Source organism: Sus scrofa, chromosome 1, assembly GCF_054392235.1.
Source record: "Sus scrofa isolate SSC_HxYL_T2T_F1_AM1 chromosome 1, Sscrofa_HxYL_maternal_Yorkshire_Landrace_v2.0, whole genome shotgun sequence".
Classification (NCBI taxonomy): Eukaryota; Metazoa; Chordata; class Mammalia; order Artiodactyla; family Suidae; genus Sus; species Sus scrofa.
In genome coordinates, this window is record NC_139383.1 from 80,901,839 (window position 1) to 80,922,212 (window position 20,374).

General features: G+C 35.0%; 1 protein-coding gene across 12 annotated transcripts in view; it reads left to right on the forward strand.

Annotated features, from left to right (window-relative positions):
* LOC146406165 (uncharacterized) overlaps nt 1-20,374 on the forward strand; it is an 888,277-nt gene that overhangs the window by 483,874 nt on the left and 384,029 nt on the right. The window lies entirely within an intron of this gene.

Sequence of the window (20,374 nt, forward strand, 5' to 3'; positions counted from 1 at the left end):
AGTGAGTAAACATTGTTCAAGAGGGGGCAGTTCAGCATCTCTCCTGTAAAAGAAAGAAATGGAGATGAATATTTTCTAGTGTCCAGCAGGGACAGTGAGCAGACTTTCAGTAATATGTCGTGGTAAGTAGAAGGTAGTTGAAATCTTGAGATACATGTTCATCAAACCTTATTGTTCCTTCCTCATTTCCTGCTTGACCATGAAGGAGTAAGAATCTAGATAAGCCCAAAACTATGCTGTGGTTGTGAGAAGCCTACCCATTAAAACAAATTAACAAAACAAAAAATGATGCCCCCTTTTTAAAGGATTATTTTTAAGGCTAAAATGAAAGGAAAACACTGTACTAGGCATGAGAGACCTATCAATATTAAAAATGTATGTGGCTCCTGCATAAAGCAGGACTAGGTAAAAACAGCACAAGTAGAGAGTGAAGAGGAAATTATGCCATTAGGTATATTTTTTAGGTACTCTGACATTGATGTACTCAGTGAAACTTTTCTGACTTCTGATCTGCATTCTTTATAAGAGAGTCAACACCCTCAGAAGCTGTCTGTTAAAAACAGATAAAAATAACTTGTTTTATCATCACTTCTTGGATCTGATTTGTAAATCTCATGACAGCTGTTTCTTTTGTGTTGTTTCCTGACAATAGTTTTGTCAGAGCCTTGAATACTTAAGTTAGAAATCAAGACACTCAAAGATAAGTTGTCCTTGATACAGTGCTGAGTTAACATTCATGATTACATAACTTAAGCATTTCTGGCACTGTGTTTGCTTATTAGATACAGTTAGAGGATACTGTCATTGTTACTTACTCATGTTATGTTCAAAGATAAATGATTCTTTTTCTAAGGTATGTGCAACCCAGTTCTTTTCAGTTATGTAAAGAACTGCTTCCTTTAACGTGACTTGACTTGTCCACATATTTATCTTTTCTTTCACAGAAGGCTGTGATGTTCCTAATTGTAGTCTTCCCAATAAGACCTTGCTCAAACTCTGTAGACTGAGTGTGGAATTCATTAATAAGTTGCTCTTCATTGTGTAGATTTCTTTATACTTGTGAGAAGATGGCATTATTATTACGTTTTTCATCTAAAGGTGAAAGCATGTAAGGCTGAGCACATAAGGCTTATGGTTGAATCATACATAGCAGTATGTAAAATAACAGCAGAAAAGAACATATAAAAATGGCTCTCGCTCTCAAATTAATATCAAGTTCCTCTGAAATTGTCTATGTAATAGCAGAAAAAAACAGATTAAACGAGTTCATGAAATGTTTTCTGCTATTTAACTGATGACTTCGTTTGATATATTTTTATTGTTTCTTGAACTTGTCAATATGAAAGAGTATAATTATAGCTTATTTTTTAAATTAAATCTTTTATTTTGAGATTACTGTAGATTCACCTGCAATTGCAAGACGTAATGAAGGGAAACCCATGTATTCTTTATCCATTTACTATCATAGTAACATCTTGCAAAGCTATTGAATAAAATTAAAGCCTGGATATTGACACTGATATATAGTCAAGATAAGAAGCATTTCACCCTCAAGGATCCATCACAGTGACCTTTTTTTGATAACCGTACCTATTTCCCTCCCACTTCACTCCCTCCTTAACCCTTAGCAACCACTAATTTGTTCTCCATTTCTATACTTTTTTTCAAGAATGTTATATAATATGGAGTCATCTATAAATGTAACCTTTTAGAATTGACATTTTTCCATTCAGCGGTATTTCCTGGAGAGTCACCACATTGCTGTGTGTATTAGTAGCTCATCCTCTTTTATTTTTACTTAACATAAAATGTAACCCAGGAAGGACATGAGGGTTGTTTTTCCTTTGGAGTGATACAAATAAATAACAACTAAAGCTGTTATAAACATGCATGTACATGTCTTTGTGTGAACGAAAGCCTTGGTTTCTCTTAGATAAATTCCTAGGATTGCAATAGCTGGGTTTTATGATAGTTAAATATTTTGTTTCTAAGAAAACTCTCAAAGTGTTTTTCACAGCAGCTGTATCATTTTATACTCTTATCAGCATTGTATGAGTGATCCAGTTTATCTGCATTCTTGCCAGCTTTTGGTTTTGCCACTATTTTTCATCTTAACCATTCTGATAGCTTGGTAATGTATGTTATTGTGATTGTAATTGCATTTCCCTAATGGTAATGATGTTGGCCATCCTTTTCATGTGCCAGTTTTCCATCTGTATATCCCTTTCAGTTACATTTTTCTTGATGTCTCTTGCTCATGATTTAATTGGATTGTTTACTTTTTTAACTATTAAGTTTGGGAGTGCCTCCTGAGTTTTAGAATTTAAATATAAATTTTGGAGCCACTTTCAACCTGTGTTTAGAAAAATCAAATATGAGTGGTAAAAACAAGCAAATCAGACATGTTAAGACTGATAAAAACAGTTAAAAAGAATGTCTAGTCTCCCGGAGGCGGGGGGGGGGGGTGTCATATCACTTAGGAAGTACAGTTTAACGTGATCACATGCGATAGTTGACTTTAACTAGATGTACATTAAATGGAAAACACTACATGGATTATGAAGTAATTAAAACAATTTTTAAAACTTTTGTTCCATGTGCAAAAGGGACTATATATACACTATAGACACTAGAAACACAAAGAAGGATCAAGAAAGCAAAAAGTTACCAATATTTCTACCACACAAAGATTAACCACTATGGAGTCAGTTTACTTATTCCAGATTTTACACCCAAATTATATGTATATAAGTTGGAATCATATTATGACACTTCCTATGCCTTTAAATATTTTTCAAACATAAATTTCATAGTGATAATTTATTTAACCATTCACCTATTTTTGAACCTATTTCAGACATTTGGGATTTTGATGAATAAATCACATTTGGTCTTTATATCAACTGTCAGATTTAGATCTCCAATCAATCTCAGTTGTTTTATTTTTGTATGATATAATTTGAGAATCAAAATTCACTCTTTTTCCATATGATTTTCAATTGACCATCCTTTTACCACTGTACTGTCTTCATTTGGGTGAACATAACGATGTAGATGTATTTGTAGACCTTATAACATTCCGTTGATCTGTTTAACTTTGTGCCAGTATTATATTGCTGTTATTACTGTGGTGTTAGTCATTCTTAATATTTGGTAGTTTAAATTCTCCATCTTAGTTTGTCTTCTTTACTGTTGACCCATCTATAAATTTTAGAACCAACTTGTCAATTTCTACAAAAAATCCTGAGATTTTTTTTTTTCACTTGGATTTCATTAAATTTGTAGATCAATTTGAGAAGACTGACTTGTTTACAATTTAAGTTTTCAAATAACTAATTTGTGTTTAGTATATCTATTCATTTAGATTTTTGTTAGTTGTTCTCCATAATATTTGTAGAATTCTACTAAGGGCTTTTTCTACATTTGTTGAGATAATCATCAAATTGTTCTCCCTTTTGCAGTTAATGACGCAGTATTTAGGTTGATTTTCAAACACTGAATTGCAGCTCCAATTCAACCCCTAGTTTGGGAACTTCCAAATGCTGCACATGTGGTCCTAAAAAATAAAAATAAAAAAATAAAAAGTAAATTCATTTAATGATAGACACAGGAGCATTTTGTATTAGTTTTGACATTTTGCATTTCTAATGAATTTGTCTATTTTATCGTACTGCTGAATTAATGCTTTGCTGTCTGTAGGGTTGTTGACAGTGCGTTTCTCTCTTTCCTTCTCTTGGTGTTATTTACTCTTAATTTTTTGCCTTTAGGTTTTCTTTACTATACATTTAATTTTCTTCTGACATTGTCATTATTATTCCAGTCTTTCTACTTAATATGGGTTAGTTTTACTGTAGTTTCTTGAGAAACAAGGTTGGATATTGATTTTTAACCTTCCTGATTAAATATGTCTTTAAAACTATATAGAATTCCTAGAGGGAGCCCTGTTTTCAACTACATTATATCCATCCTAATATGTTGTTTTTTTATTATCATCAAGTTTAAGATATTTTCTAATTCTCGTTCTGATTTATTTCTGTCCAATAGATTTTTCTAAAAATATATTATTTGATATGCCAGTAGCTTGGAACTTAATGAATTTTTAATATATATTCAGAGCAACCCCATTGTGGTCAGAGAATATACTCTGAAATATTTTAATTTTTGAAATTTGTTGAGAATTGTATTCTCATCTAGTATATGGTTAATGTTATTAAGAGTTCTGTGAGTCCTTAAAAAGAGTGAATTGTGTCATTATTGGGTGCAGTGTTCTAGTTACATTTTCATAAATTACTTTATAGGTAATATCTTTATTTTCAAACAGATTTCCAAAGGGTAATATTTCATGAAAAAAATCTATATCCTTTTCCTTTAGCTATGTTAAATTTAATGATCAAAGAATTTATCCAAAACCGCCTTCTTTAATGTAAGAATAACATTGATTCCATTTCTTAAAAGAAATTCCTCCTTTTATATCCTGAAGTCTTTCTAGCAATTTAATGCAAATCTTACATCACTTGATAAGGTACTGTTAGGTCTGAGAAAATAGGGTTATAGGTTAGACTCTATTTAGAAAATGCTATTTTGAGAAGGAACCGAAAAGGGTCATTCTTTAAAAAAGAGAGAGGGAAAGAAAAAGAAATCTTAAAAAATTATAAAGAGAAATATTTCCTCCATCTCATTGTCACTATTGATAGTGCAATCCAGATTGAGGTGCAGAGTTGAAAGAGGAATAATCCATATTTACCATTTGTTTGTGCAATTGCACAGAAAAGTGGAAATAAAGATGTCAGCACCCCTTTGCAGGAACATGACCTTACTCTTTCTATGTTTGATTGCTGACTAAATTCTGAAAGCACACTGATGGTATTTTAAGAGCTTGCCATTATCTTCTGTTAAGTGTTCTGCACGCCATAGTGCAACTCAGAAACCTCCTGTGATCACTTTCACCTGCCAACTCTAAATGTATTAAGCCTGTTTAGGCCACCATTTTCTGAGCTTCTTTTCTTTTTCCTAACTCATTTTCCTTCTTGCCACAATTCTCCCTCACACATCTGACACTTTTCCTTTTCTTCGTTATGCAGTGAAATGGAGCATGCTTACGCCTCCCCATGGAAAGTCCTCCCCGGCCCCCAACTCTGGCACAGTCAACTATAATCTATTGCTACATTATATGAATTCCATTATTTTTCCACTGTGTTAACTTCAAGTGCCTTAAGCTGAGTTTTTGTACCATGGGACCAAAGGAACTAGAGTTTGTGAAAGTGAACTTATCATCAAAGCTCTGTATCTATAATTTAATAGATTGCTTGTTCATTCAGGTGTCTGCAGGATTTCCCAGGGAATTTCACAAGTTATGCCATTTTAATGAAACCCATCACGTCTAATGTTCAAGGGAGAATAACCTAGGTTCTATTTAGAACAATCAGCAGTGACAAACACTGGAAGGATGAGACATTCTAAAATGAATAAGAAGTCAATGAAGTTGTTTTTCTTTTTTTTTTTTCTTTTGTTGTTATTGTTATTTGTTTTTTATCAATGGAGTGTTTTAAGACATCACTTTCTAATTTGCCTTATTCTCATCTCTTTGGGCTCTTTCCTCTTTACTGTATTTACCTGAGTTTCAACAAGTCTTCATATTCATTTAATTGATAGCATTTTAAATTTATTTTGGTACAAAGTCCAATAGCAGGCCTTGTAATTTAAAATAATGGTTAACTAAAGCCCTGGTGTAAGCCATGAAATCAAGCTCTAGGATTACATTTTTCCTCCCAAAATAAGAGAGAGACCACAGGAATTCATAGAATACTGTAGGGAAGGTTCATAATTTCATTCCTTTCTGGGATCTTAATTATGTTGTCCAAATACTATGCATTGGAGGGCTTTATGGATCATCACGATTCATAGTCTAATGGTGCACTCTTCGGGATCTCTCTATTAAGTGCATTTTTAAAATGTTAATGATTAAATCAAGAATTAGCCATGACAACTGGTGTTTTCTCCAGTGGTAAAGGAGGAATGCTATTTTACTTGAGTAAAGAGCAAATTTAATCCCCCCACCACTTAAAAATGATGATGTCTATTATCAAAAAGGCAGAGAGAAAATTCAAACCATGGTAACACTAGCACACTACAACTAGAGAGTTTAATTCCATTTATGCAGCACTGCTAACTTAACTCCAAGGTCAGGTCCTAACTTAAAATCTGTTATGATAATAATCATCACTGCTTTTCTGCCTGATACCAACACTGTACCTAGTATTTGCAATCCTTCAGAAGAAGGGCTTCTATTTCCTTTCCTTTTCCCTAGTCTCCTCTTTCTTTTCCATTTCAGAAGAGAAAGGAATTTAGATTTAGACATTTACATTGTTTATCAGTGATGACACTAAGTCATTCTGGTGTTTAAGTTGCAGAGAGAAAAATGTTAGGCATAATAAACCACTTTCCTTTGTGGATGAGTTTTTGTAGTCAATCTCTTGGTGCATGATGATAGAGCAGAATGTGGGTGAGCACAAGATTGAGTGAACAGGCTTTGATCCAGTTCTGATATTATTTTATATTTTATGTATTTACTTGAGTAATATTATCTAAGTCTATGAAACTCTTTGTCTTCCAAAATAGGGACAATTCTTACCTCATTGGTTTGGTGTGAATATCAAAATATGGCATGCAAATTTTTTTAAATGGTTATTACTATCTTCTCTTTAAGTGGTTAAAACTTAGGGCAACAATAGCTAGGAAGGGAACCAACTGAATGTCTACTCATTAACTTGTTAACATCCAAAGAATGTAATAAGAAATTTTACCAAGTAGTGATTATAAATTTAATACTACTGAACAATTGTGTATATACATATACATTTGTGTATATGAGTTATATATAGTTGAATGTACCAGATTCAATTATTTTGCTAACAGTTTCTGAAAGGAAAAAGAAAGCTCCAAAATCAAAATTTCTGTAATGTGGCATTTTGCCTGTTGTTTATTTTGGTAAATGCACAAAGATGACAAAAAGGAATGTGCAACAAAACTTATGTGGAAGTAGGGCAGGGTATTCTCACCTGAGAGTGAAGCAGGCTACACTGCCTAGCAGGTAAGAACATGTGATGCGGCATCAGAATGCCACCACTTCATCACTTACTAGCTGTATGAATTTGCCAAGCTTATTTAAACATTATGAGCCCCAGGTTGTGCATCTGTAGGATGGTGATAAAAATAGTATCTACTTCTTAAGAGTTTTTATGAAGATTAAATGAGTTAATAAATGTGCAGCACTTAGAACAATGTCTATCAAATAGTAAATGTATTTTACAATACATTTTAATTACTATTCTCAAATTTTTCAGCCTCAGTTTTCACTGATGCTTTATAAGATATGGCTCTTTTACTCTGTTTTCTACCTGCCTCTTTTCTCTCCAAAGCTCTTATTTTGCTCTCATCTTCCTCTTTCCATCTTTTCCTCTGCTGGAAGCAGATGAAATTTGATTGCAGTATCTGAAAAGCAGGACTCCCTTACCCCACCAGGCCACAAGTGGGAGCTGAACTGTTTAAGTATGAATGATGGAATTGAATGGATATAAGCAAACCTCATGTGTCTCAGTGTTACCTATGGTGTCAGATAAGTTTGTGAAATCCTTCCATTTGAAAAGTCCTCTTAGGTTAAATTAAAGGTTACAGGTGATGCTCAGTCCTCTGCCTCAAGCACGTTATAAATATTGCAACTTCCGAGAGAGTTTCTGATGTATAATTGCCTAGATATTCTGGACAACCATAGTTTGTGAGGCATATAGTAGCCCTTTTATAATAGCACTTGCTCCCCATTACCAATATTTCCAAGTCCCTTGCCTTTCATACATTTTTTCTTCAAAGCAAACCCCACTTGCTAAGCTATTATATTTTTCTTGTTTATTTAATTTTCAAATTTTCTGTCTCTACCCACTGGAATGTAATCTTCGTGAGAACAGGGATTTATGCCTATTTTCTTTGCTGATATGGTCTAGAGCCATAGGATGGCATTGGACACATAATAGGTATATCGAGTTAACAATACCTCTAAGAAATTGACAAAAATCAGTTTATTTTTCATAAGAAATTTACACTTTCTTTTCCTCATCTCATATAAGAGTATCATTCACTCATTTACTTATCATTACTCAATATTTCCTGATGGCTGTGTTATTGATACCTCAAATTCATTCCCAAAACTTAACTCTTAATGGTCCCTGTGAAATTTGCTCCAATCATATCTTTTCAATCAGAGTGAAATTCAAGCTATTCTTCCATTTTTTTTCATCAAAAAATCTAGGGTCATCTTTCACTTTTTTTTTTTCTTATACTATATACCTTTTCCAAAGCAAATGCTGCTGATTCTACTTTCAAAATACTTCTAAATTTTAGACAATTGAAATCGCCTCTCCTGCTATCATAGTGGTGACCAGTATCTTCTCTTATCTGGGTTATTGCAAAGAATACCTAACTGATTCCTAACTGATTCTCCCTGATTCCACTCCTTTCCCTGGATAGACTCAGTTGTGAGATTAATCCATTTTAATCAGAACAAAACCGAAAGCCCTTCAAGGGTTTACAAGACCCATTTCAGGGCTTGAGTCATCTCTTAGTAAATTCATTATACAGCCAACACTCAGCTACACTGGACTGTCTCCTATTTTTGGATCTTGCTAAATATGCTACATCTCAGACCTATTTCATTGTCTTCTCCTTTGGCATAGAATGCCTTTCTTCCAGACATGGCAGGAAATTTCTTCTGATTCAGCAAGTAGATCTTTCAAATGTTTTGACCTATGGCTTTTAGACAATACATCCTCTGTATTTACGAAGTAAAATGGAAATTCCCTTTATATTTTTATAGGCTTGTAGCAATAATATGTTTAATACTGGTTAGATATTATTCAGGCACTAAAACTGTACTACAGGAAGCTGTAAATGATTATGCAAAAAAAAAAAAAAAGGCTCAAATGGCCAAATATGTCAGTGTAAAATAAACCAAGTGTAAGGGAAATCTCTATTGACTTGTTCTACTAATTAGATCTATGCTTCTTATATTTTAAACAATGCCTGCCAGCTTCTAAAATCACACACGAGCTCTGCTAGATCAATTTCCTCTTTCTTTATCAATTACTGGACAATTGACTACTAAAGTGTAGAATTTATGAACTGCTTTCTTCTGTTATTTGCCAATGAAAATCAGTATCTATGGACGATGACGTTTTGCTGCTGGTTTTGATATAAACAGACTAACAACTCAGGGTCTGTGGGAGCTTCATATTTGGTAGAGTATATTATTAAGGGTAGTCTCTGGGGCCAGAGAGCTTGGATTTGACATCTATTTAACCACTTACTAGTGCACCCATGGATGTTATTTAACCTCTCTCAGTTTCTTCACCTATTAAATGAGGATTTTAATAATAACTTCCTTGAGGGTTGTTGAGAAAACCATGAGTGAGTTAATAAATGTAATTCTCTTATGTGAGTTAATAATTGCAATTTTCTTGCAACAGTGCTCACCTACATAGAGATATACTCAGAAAATGGTATTTTATTATTATGCTATATCTCTATTTTCTTTTTTTTAATTTTAATTTTTTGTTATTTCACTAATACAATTTTTTTTCTACTGTACAGCATGGTGACCCAGTTACACATACATGTACACATTCTATTTTTGTACATTATCATGCTCCATCATAAGTGACTAGACATTTTCCCCAGTGCTACACAGCAGGATCTCATTGCTAATTCATTCCAAAGGCAATAGTTTGTATCTATTAACCCCATGCTCCCAATCTACCCCACTCCCTCCCCCTCCCCCTTGGCAACCACAAGTCTCTTCTCCAAGTCCATGATTTTCTTTTCTGTAGAAAGGTTCATTTGTGCCATACATTAGATTCCAGATATGAGTGATATCATAAGGTATTTGTCTTTCTCTTTCTGACTTACTTCACTCAGTGTGAGAGTCTCTAGAATATACAAGCAACTTATAAAACTCAACAGCAAAAAAGCCAACAACTCAATTGAAAAATTGGCAAAAGACCTGAATAGACATTTTTCCAAGGAAGATGTTCAGATGGCCAACAAGCACATGAAAAAATGCTCAACATCTCTGATTATTAGAGGAATGCAATTCAAAACTACCTCGAGATACCACCTCACACCAGTCAGAATGGCCATCGTTAATAAGTTCACAAATAACAAATGCTGAAAGGGTTGTGGAGAAAAGGGAACCCTCTATTTTCTTTTAAATAATATTTTTTGGTGGCAAAAATGTCATAGACATATACAAGAGTCTGATGAATTGTTTGTTTCTCTCACAAAAACTGTACTTAAACACATATACACAAAATATTACATACAATTTACACAAGTTTACAGAGGCCCCTGAAGCTCACTCTTGGGTCACCAAGTGTATTTATATCTCCCTGGTTTAAAAAGTTTTGCTTAAGATGATAAATTTTAATCCAACCTTGTCAATAATTATGTTAAATATGAATAGTCTAAACACAACAGTTTAAATACAGAGATTTCCATATTGGCTAAAAAAGCAAGGTCCAATTCTATGCCATTTAAAGGGAACCCATTTTAAAAATCAAGCTCTTGATCATTTAAATTGAAAAGGATGGAGAATTCTGTTGTGACTCAGCAGAAGTGAATCTGACTAGTATCCATGAGGATGCCTTGCTCAGTGGGTCAAGGATCTGACATTGCCATGAGATATGGTGTATGTCTCAGACACAACTCAGATCTTGTGTCGCTGTGGCTGTGGTGTAGGCCAGCGGCTACAGTTTTGATTTGCCCCCTAGCCTGGGAACTTCCATATGCCAGGAGTGGGGCCCTAAATAGCAAAAAAAATAAAATAAAATAAAAAATTGAAAAGGATGAAAAAAGTTATACTACATGTATGGGAAAGGTTAACTCAGCAGGTCTGGGTTGTTCAAACCCTGAACATTCCAAAGAAAGGCTTGTTTTCATTTTTGGCCTTTGTCTGGCTTTTGGGAAAATGAGCTCCTAGAATATTCTGTCTGAAAAAAGATGTTTCTGTGGGCCTAAGACTCTGGGCTATGCTGAATAAGTTTGTTCAGATAGCTTATGCTAACAATGTGATCTGTGGCCAATATGTACTTTGGCTCTGGGGCTCTGGATCTTGAGGAACTAAGGCCAGTCATATTTGTACGCACATGAGAGATACCCAGTAAAAGCCTGGAACACTTGGTTAGAATCAGCTATTTTTGGTGGCATCTCTCTGCACATATTGTTAAACTTCACTGAAGGAATTAAGTGTGTCCTTTGAGAATCCACTGGGAAGGGTCCCTGGAAGCTTGCACTTCATTTCCTCTGGACTTTATGTACTTTTACTGTTCTCTGATTTTACTCTGCATCCTTTCAGTAATAAGGCATTACCATTATCACAAAATCTTTTGAGTCCTATGGGTCCTTCCACTGAACCATCAGGCCTTTGGGTAGTTTTGTGGATGCCTCCTACACCATGCAGACACTAACCCAAAGAAAGCTAGATTTCTCTATGTAACTTCAGAGAAAGTAAACTTTAGAACCATAAAATTTATTAGGAATGACAAAGGTCATTACATAAGGAACAAGAGACAATTCTCCAAAAAGATACAACAATGTTAGATGTGTATATACCTAATATCTGAGTTTCAAAAGAAATGAAGCAAAAGCTAACACACCTAAAAAGAGAAATAGACAAATCCACAATTACAGCTGGAGACGTCAACACTCCCCTCCTACTTGAAGGAGATAAATTTAATAAGTAAAAATCTATTTTACTTCTATATAATAAAAATCAACAATGGGAATTTGAAATTTTTTAAAAAATCTTTAAAAAATTGCGGTATCTATATGTTGAACATTCCAAAATACAAAAGAAATATTTTTTTAAACTAATAAAGCAAAAGATATTGCTGTGTTCCTAAATACTGTTTCTTGATTGGAAGATTCAATATTGTTATGTTGACAGTTCATCTCAATTTTATGTACTGACTCAATACAATCCCAGTGGAAATTGCAGTACGTTGGTTATTATTTTGCTTTATTTTCCTAGAATAATCAACAAGCTTATTCTTAAATTTATATGCAAAAAAACAAGGAACTGAAATAAAGCAATTTTGGCAAACCAAATTAATTTGAAGATTTTACATTTCCAAATATTAATGGCTTAATAAAAAGGTACTCTATTTGAGACACCATGTCCCTACAGTCAGACATGGAAGAAGTACATTTTCATGACCGCCAAGGTGAAGTTATGTATTTATCTTCATTTCCTCTCAAAACTTCACTAGAAGGATAATAAATAAATAAAAGGACCATGCCCCACAGAAAAAAAAAGATGGGATGAAAGGATGATTTATGTCAACAACACTTTGGAGCTGGAAAGCAGGTGATAATTAACCTAGCAGACAAGAGAAAGCTAAAATTTGGACCACTATGTGAATAAAACTCACAAGAAGCAACTTGACTGTTCTCATGATAACTCAGATGTTGAAGGGAATAGATGGAAGTGCAGGATAGATTGAAAACAGGAAAAAAAATTAACATAAATGTTTAAAAAGAGCATTTAAATCCACCCATTTCTTCCCTATCCCAAATAGCCATGAGACCTCCTCTGCTGAGCCTCAGCAGAAGGCTGGATATTACTTGCTGAAGAGCCTGAAACAGACAGACTGACACTGGACTTGGGGACATCAGGAAAACTTTGAAGGTGGGGATAGCAGGAGTCTACTTACTGAGAAGTGAGAACCACCCTCCAACTTTCTCTTCGCAGGTCCCACCTTGCCCAATCCCAACTTGCATTTGAAGAATTTCTTTTAGATGAAAGTAGCTGGTTTCAAAAAAAAAGACCCCCAGAAAAAGAACCAAGTGTCTCCTAATTACTCACAGCTAGATTAACCAATTTCCAAGCATGTGGAATGCCAGTCGTTTTTCAGATTCTTAGTTGTGATCTGACAGCGAAGATCATTACACTAGTAAAGATACTAACACAAAAGGCAGAAGAAAACAAGCAAACTAAAACACTGCAGAAATAAAAAATGAAAATAGCAGGAGAAAACGTTAAGGAAATTAATAATTCAGAGAAATAAGGGAATATACTACATCCATGAAACAAGAACCTTCAGAGAACAAACAAAAAAAATTGCTGTAAATTAATTGTAACATAGCAGAAACTAACATTTCCAAAAGAATATTTAACAAAAAATTCCCAGAAAAGAGGGGAAAAATAAGAAATAAAAATTGAAATAGAAAAAAAAAAGACATTATGGTATTGGTAAATGTTTAGGCACAGAAATCAATAGTATAGAATATAGAGGACTAATAGATCCTCACAAATACAGTTAAATAATTTTTGGTAAAAGGCAAAAATAATAAAATAGAAAAGCAATAGCATATTTAACCAACGGTGTTGGAAAAATCAGACAACTATTTTTTTAAAAATTGAACTTCAATGCATAACTCATGCCTTATACAAAAATTAGTCAAAATTATTTCTAAATGAAAACATAAAAATATGAAGCTTCTAGAAAAAAACTCTAGCTGAAAATTTGTATGCATTTATGTAATTAAAATAATTGTAATATACAACACCCAATGTATGATCTCTTTTTAAAAGTGGTAAATGAAATTTTATATTATAAAAATTCTGCTCTGTGGAAGTCACTATTACAAAAATGAAAAAGTTAGGTACAGATTGGGAAAAAGCATGTTCAAAAGATATGTCTGACAAAAAATTATATTCAAAATATATGAAGAAATGCTTAAAAATCTACAATAAGAGAACAAATAACCCAATCAGAAATAAATGGGGGAAAGTTCTGAACAGAAATGTCACCAAAGAAGATATGTGGCTGGATGATAAAGACATGAAAAGATGCTCAACCTTATTTACTTTTAGGGAACTAGAAATTAAAACCACAAGCTACCACTACATATTCATTAGAATGGAAAAACAAAACAAACAAACAAACAAAACCCTGTCATTATCAGAAGGCCAGACAACTGGTATTCGTTGAGGGTAGGAATGCAAAATGATTTTGGAAATTTCAAAAACTGTGTGGGGGAGTTTATTATCAAGTTAGACAAAACTAACCATACAATTTTGCATCCTACCCCTGTTATTAATGAAAATAAAATATTTAGTGTCAAAAATATTTATGTGTGGAGTTTATAACAGCATTATTTATAATCACCAAATACTGGAAACAACCAAGATTCCTTACAGGTGAATGAATAATGAACTGTTAAACACTCACACATTGGAAGACCTTCAGCGATAAAAAGAAAAGTGCTATCAATTCACAACAGCATAAATGCCTATTAAGTGCATTTTACTAAGTGAAAGAAACAGTACCTGATAGGCTATTTTGTATGATTCCATCTTATGACAGTTTGACAAAGGCAGCATTTTAAGTATGGAAATACTAGCAGTTACGGCTTGTTGGGTGTTAGAAGGGTGTAATACTACCAAAGGACAACAGAGGAATTTAGCAAGTGTCAAAAATTAGCTGATATAATGGTTCTCTGTGACACTGTGGTGGTGAACACAGAACTCTATGTAGTTGTCAAGAATCATAGAATTATACACCAAGAAGAGGGAATTTTAATGTCTTAAATTTTTTTCAAATCAACCAGGATATTGGGGAAACCAAAATAGAATGCAAATATGACAGTGAATCTAATTATATTACAAATAAATGAGGAGTTCCCATCGTGACTCAGTGGTTAACAAATCCAACTAGGAGCCATGAGGTTGCGGGTTCGATCCCTGGCCTTCCTCAGTGTGTTAAGGATGTGGCATTGCCATGAGCTGTGGTGTAGGTCACAGACGCGGCTCGGATCCTGCGTTGCTGTGGCTGTGGCATAGACTGGCAGCCACAGCTTCGATTAGACCCCTGGCCTAGGAACTTCCATATGCCATGGGTGTGGCCCAAGAAATAGCAAAAAAAAGACAAAAACAAAAGAAAACGAAAACAAATAAATGATATTAACACCAGAAGAGTGGGAAAGAAAGGAGTGGACTTAAAAAAGAGTATTTTCACTGGATACCATAAGGCTAATACAAATACTGAACTAGACTTGGTAAATCTGTGTGTCATCGATTCTGAAACTACCTATATTATAACTACTATAATGAAATCTGAGCACGTACTGTTGGAGAATGTTATGAATAAGAAAAGGAGGAATCCTACATAAACCTAGTGTAGGTATTTGTAAATATCCACAGAGATAGACGAAGCAGTTACATGGATGCTTGTGTGTACATGCATGCTTAAGTATACTTGCATATGCACACACACAGAGAAATAGCTAGAAAGCAATATATATGTGTGTGTGTATATATATGTTTGCATATATATATGCTATTTATGTGTGTATATATGTATTTATATGTGTATGTATATGTACATATATGTGTGTATATGTATACACTTATATATGGAATTTGCTAGCTCTGTTCACTAAAATAATCTAGAATCAGGGATAATACAGTAGCAGTGAATGCAATTAATGTCCAGATCTTGGTTTCTAAAAATTATTCTTCAGTTTAAAAAACGGTTGTTGGGAGTTCCCGTCGTGGCACAGTGGTTGACGAATCCGACTAGGAGCCATGGGGTTGCGGGTTCGGTCCCTGCCCTTGCTCAGTGGGTTAACGATCCGGCTTTGCCGTGAGCTGTGGTGTAGGTTGCAGACGCGGCTCGGATCCCGTGTTGCTGTGGCTCTGGTGTAGGCCAGTGGCTACAGCTCTGATTGAACCCCTAGCCTGGGAACCTCCATATGCCGCGGGAGTGGCCCAAGAAATAGCAAAAAGACCAAAAAAAAAATAATAATAATAATAAAAAATAAAAAATGGTTGTCTTGGAGTTCCCGTCCTGGAGCAGTGGTTAACGAATCCGACTAGGAACCATGAGGTTGTGGGTTCAATCCCTGACCTTGCTCAGTGGGTTAAGGATCCAGCATTGCCATGAGCTGTGGTGTAGGTTGCAGATGTGGCTTGGATCCTGCGTTGCTGTGGCTCTGGCGTAGGCTGGTGGCTACAGCTCCGATTAGACCCCTAGCCAGGGAACCTCCATATGCCACGAGTGTGGCCCTAGAAAAGGCCAAAAAAAAAGGTCCTCTTGAAGTAATAAATGATTTCAAGGTTTGGATAGGCAAATTACTAGATTATCCTGGAGCATAATATTAGTTACTGAGGAAGTGCTCAAAAACCAAAAATATAAGGTCATATTAAAGGGAGACAGGAGTAGACCTGAAAGAAATCTCATTGACCAAAACATAAAAAAAAAAAAATTGAACAACTAAATAAGTAGCCACAGTTTTGAATTTTTCCAAATATTTATTATATAAAATTACATCATTGTATATAATATAAATATCTAAGTCTTATTGATATAAATGGATACTGAATAAATAAATAGATTGGATAGAAGGAACAATTCTTCCTTTCAATATAATTCTACTTAATAAATGTAGATGGTATGAGGAAAACAGAAAACCACTGTTAGAATATCATTGTAATTGATGCAAGCAAGATCCACAGATAAATGGTAAAATTAGTGGACAAAAGTTTACAAACAGGATATTTGTGTACCTTCTGTATTAGTCATTAACAGAGAAACAGAACTAATAGATTATAGATATATTATATCTAACTTTATTACAAGGAATTGGATTTTTTTTTTTTTTTTGTCGTCTTTGTAGGGCTGCACGCATGGTATATGGAAGTTCCCAGGCTAGTCAAATCAGAGCCACAGCTGCCGGCCTGTACCACAGCCACAGCCAGAGCCACAGCAACGCAGGATCTGAGCCATAACTGTGACCTATACCACAGCTCATGGCAGCGCCAGATCCTTAACCCACTGAGCAAGGCCAGGTATTGAACCCACGTCCTCATGGATACTAGTCAAGTTCATTACCGCTGAGCCATGTCAGGAACTCTTAGGAATTGGTTTATGTTATTTTGGAAGCTAAGAAGGCTTCTGATCTGCCACATGCGAAAAGGAGACTCAGGAAAGCCAGTGATGTAATTCAGTTTGAGTCTGAACACCTGAGAACCAGGGGAGCAGATGGTATAAATTCCAGTCCAAGGGCTGGAGAAGATGATGTGAGGTGCCCCAATTCCATCAGTGAATCAGGAAAAAGTCAATTCTTTTTCCTCTGATTTTTGTTCTTTTAGGCACTCAATAGATTGGTTGATATTCACACACATCGGGGAGGACAAACTTCTTTACTGAGTCTAGCAATCCAAATGCTAGGCTCATCCAGAAAAACCTTTACAGATATAGCCAGAAATAATTTTAATCTGGGCACACCATGGCATATAAAATTAACCATGATAGCTGCAAAATATCTCATTTCACCCCAAATATTTACTAAATGCCAAGGGAAAATTAACTTACAGTGGAGAAACCAGGCAGATGTCATTTTAACCAAGTGATTAAATTTAACATCCCAGAAGTAAGATGTAGGAACATCATGTACTCCTGATATGATACAGTAATTTCTCTCCAGGACATGTGACATCTATGATATGCTTGGCAGAAATGTCTAACTTCAATTTTATCATGAGAAAGGCTTAGAGAAGCCCAAATAAAGAGACATTTTGCAAAATATCTGACACTTTTAAAAGTGTCAAGGACACGAAAGACAAGGAAATATTTAGAAACTGTCCCAGACTGAAGGAGAAGAAAGACATGACAAGTAATTACAGTGCATTCTTGGCTAGATTCTTGAACTAAAAATGGCATTGGATAAAGTCCACAACAGTTAATAGGACAGCACCAATATTAAGTTTTTGATGTTGATAATTGTATGATGGTTATATAAGATGATAGCATTAGAGTAAGCTGAGTGAAGGTTATTTGAAAACTTTCCATATCATCTTTGCAATTCTTCTATAATTCTAAAGTTATTTCAAAAAGAAAAGTGTTTTAAAATCTTTGCCTAGGTCCTATCACTTTTTGTTCTTTTCAAGATTTTTTGACATGCTTAAGAACTAGATGTTTATCCCTATGACAAATGTCCTCACCTGGAGATGAGAAAAGTTATTTTAAAGTTGGCTGTACTTTTCACTTCCCTTCTTTTCTAATATTTCTCTTTGTTCCTTATCAGCTTTATAATCCCTATGAAATTCCAGTTGGAGGTAAATCACAAAAGTTGATTCTCACCATGTGTCTTTATTTTTAATATTTTCTATTATATTAATTTTTAGTGCTATACTAGGAAACTAGGGCACTTGACGGATACCTTGGCAATAATTTTTCTAACCAATGTTGTATGAATGCTAAAAAAAGGAGAAAACAGCTACAGTTATATATTTCCTTATTTGCAGTGAAAAAATCTGTACCCAGTAGCTTTTTTTTTTTTTTTTTTTTTCTTTTTAGGGCCACACCTGTGACATATGGAAGTTCCCAGGCTAGGAGTCCAATCAGAGCTACAGCTGCCAGCCTATGCCACAACCACAGCAACATGGAATCTGAGCTGTGTCTGCAACCTACACAACAGCTCATGGCAACACTGGATCCCTAACCCAGTGAGCAAGGCCAGGGATCAAACTTGCATCCTCCTGGATACTAGTAGGATTTGCTTCCACTGAGCCACAATGGGACGTCCCTCTGTACCTGATTTTAATATGAGTGAGAAGGATGCTTTCTCCATACCACCACCAAGCAATTTTCAGCAGCTAGCTGAGTGTTGTACAATTCAACTTAATTCTGATACTGTCTGCTTTGATAGCGGTTGTGTCAGATCCCTACAAGACTGCCCACCTCTCCATTTCAGAGGCCAGTCTAAGTCTAGATGGTCGTCTGTAGTTTTGACTGATAGGCTACAGGTTGGAGGTTCCAGAACACCCTCTTTGGGTTTGATTAATTTTCTGGAGTGGCTTACAGAACTCAGAGAAACATTTTACTTACTCTATTACCAGTTTAGCATACAAGGTTATACTTAGGAATAGCTAGGTGGAAGAAACACATAGAGCAAGGAATGGGAAAAGCACACAGAGCTTCCATGCTCTCCTACTGTACACTCTCCTCAAAGCCTGGAAGCTCTCTGAATCCTCTCCTTTTGGGTTTTGATGGAGATTCCAGTATAGGCATGATTAATTAGATCTTTGACCATTGGTGGTTGACTCAACCTTCAGTCCATCCCTTCTCCCTGGAGGTGGAGGGGTAGGTGGGCCTTAAAATGTCATCCCTATAATCACAAGGCTGGGTCTCCAGGCACCCAGACCTCATCCTTAGTTTTGGATGCTTTCAAAAAGTCGTCTCAGTAACATAACAAGTGGCACATTTATCACTAATCACATAGGAAGTTCCAATGGCTTTAGGAACTCTGTGACAGAAAAAAAGACAAAACCAAATATGTACTTATTACAGACCACACTGTCACAACAATGTGATTGAGTGAATTGATTGATTGATAATGCTGTGTGTTCTAGAGTTCCTGTCATTGCTCAGAGGAAACAAATCTAATTAGTATCCATGAGGATGCAGCTTTGATCCCTGGCCTCACTTAGTGGGTTAAGGATCTGGCATTGTCATGAGTTGTGGTATAGGTCACAGACGTGGCTTCGATCCTGAATTGCTGTGGCTGTGGAATAGGCTGGCAAATGCAGCTCTGATTCGACCTCCAACCTGGAAACCTCCTTATGCTGCGGGTTAGGCCCTAAAAAGACAAAAGAAAATTCTGTGTGCTGAATTTAGGGCATGCTTTCAACCAGTTTGCACATCTGTAAAATGAGAGGGTAGGGTAGATCAACTCTATGCTCCCTTAAGTCTTTAACTTCCTATGAAACATTATATATGAATGCTATTGGAGAAAGTTACATTAATTTACTTTCTTTAATTTATTTGGAACTTTTTGAATTTAACATGTAATTTTATATATTTGAAAATTATTCTGAGTCAGATTTGGAGATAGCCTCAAATCTATTATTTGAGTGCATCTATTATTCTTAGCTTTCATGTTTATGTTACTGGTCCCAAGGCTCCAGACATATTTTGTTTATCATCAATGATGACACTACCATTTTCATGCAATTCTGTTCTCATGCAGCTACTTCAAAGAAATATTCTGAAGCCAGCTTGTCTTTGGTTTCCTGTTTTATACACCATCTGGAAGCTTTGGCTACTACAGCATTTTAACCCTCACTATTTAAAAATAATTGCTCATATAGACTATGTAACTACCACCAATATCAAGGGACTATCCATATCACACATTCCACTTTGAAAAGGAGGAAGGATAGAATGGATACTTTTAAAAGATCTCTGTGTGTTCCTTCATCCAAAGCATCCTTAAAGAAGCAACAGATTTATATTTCTGATAGCTATAAATAGTTTTTGAATGATGC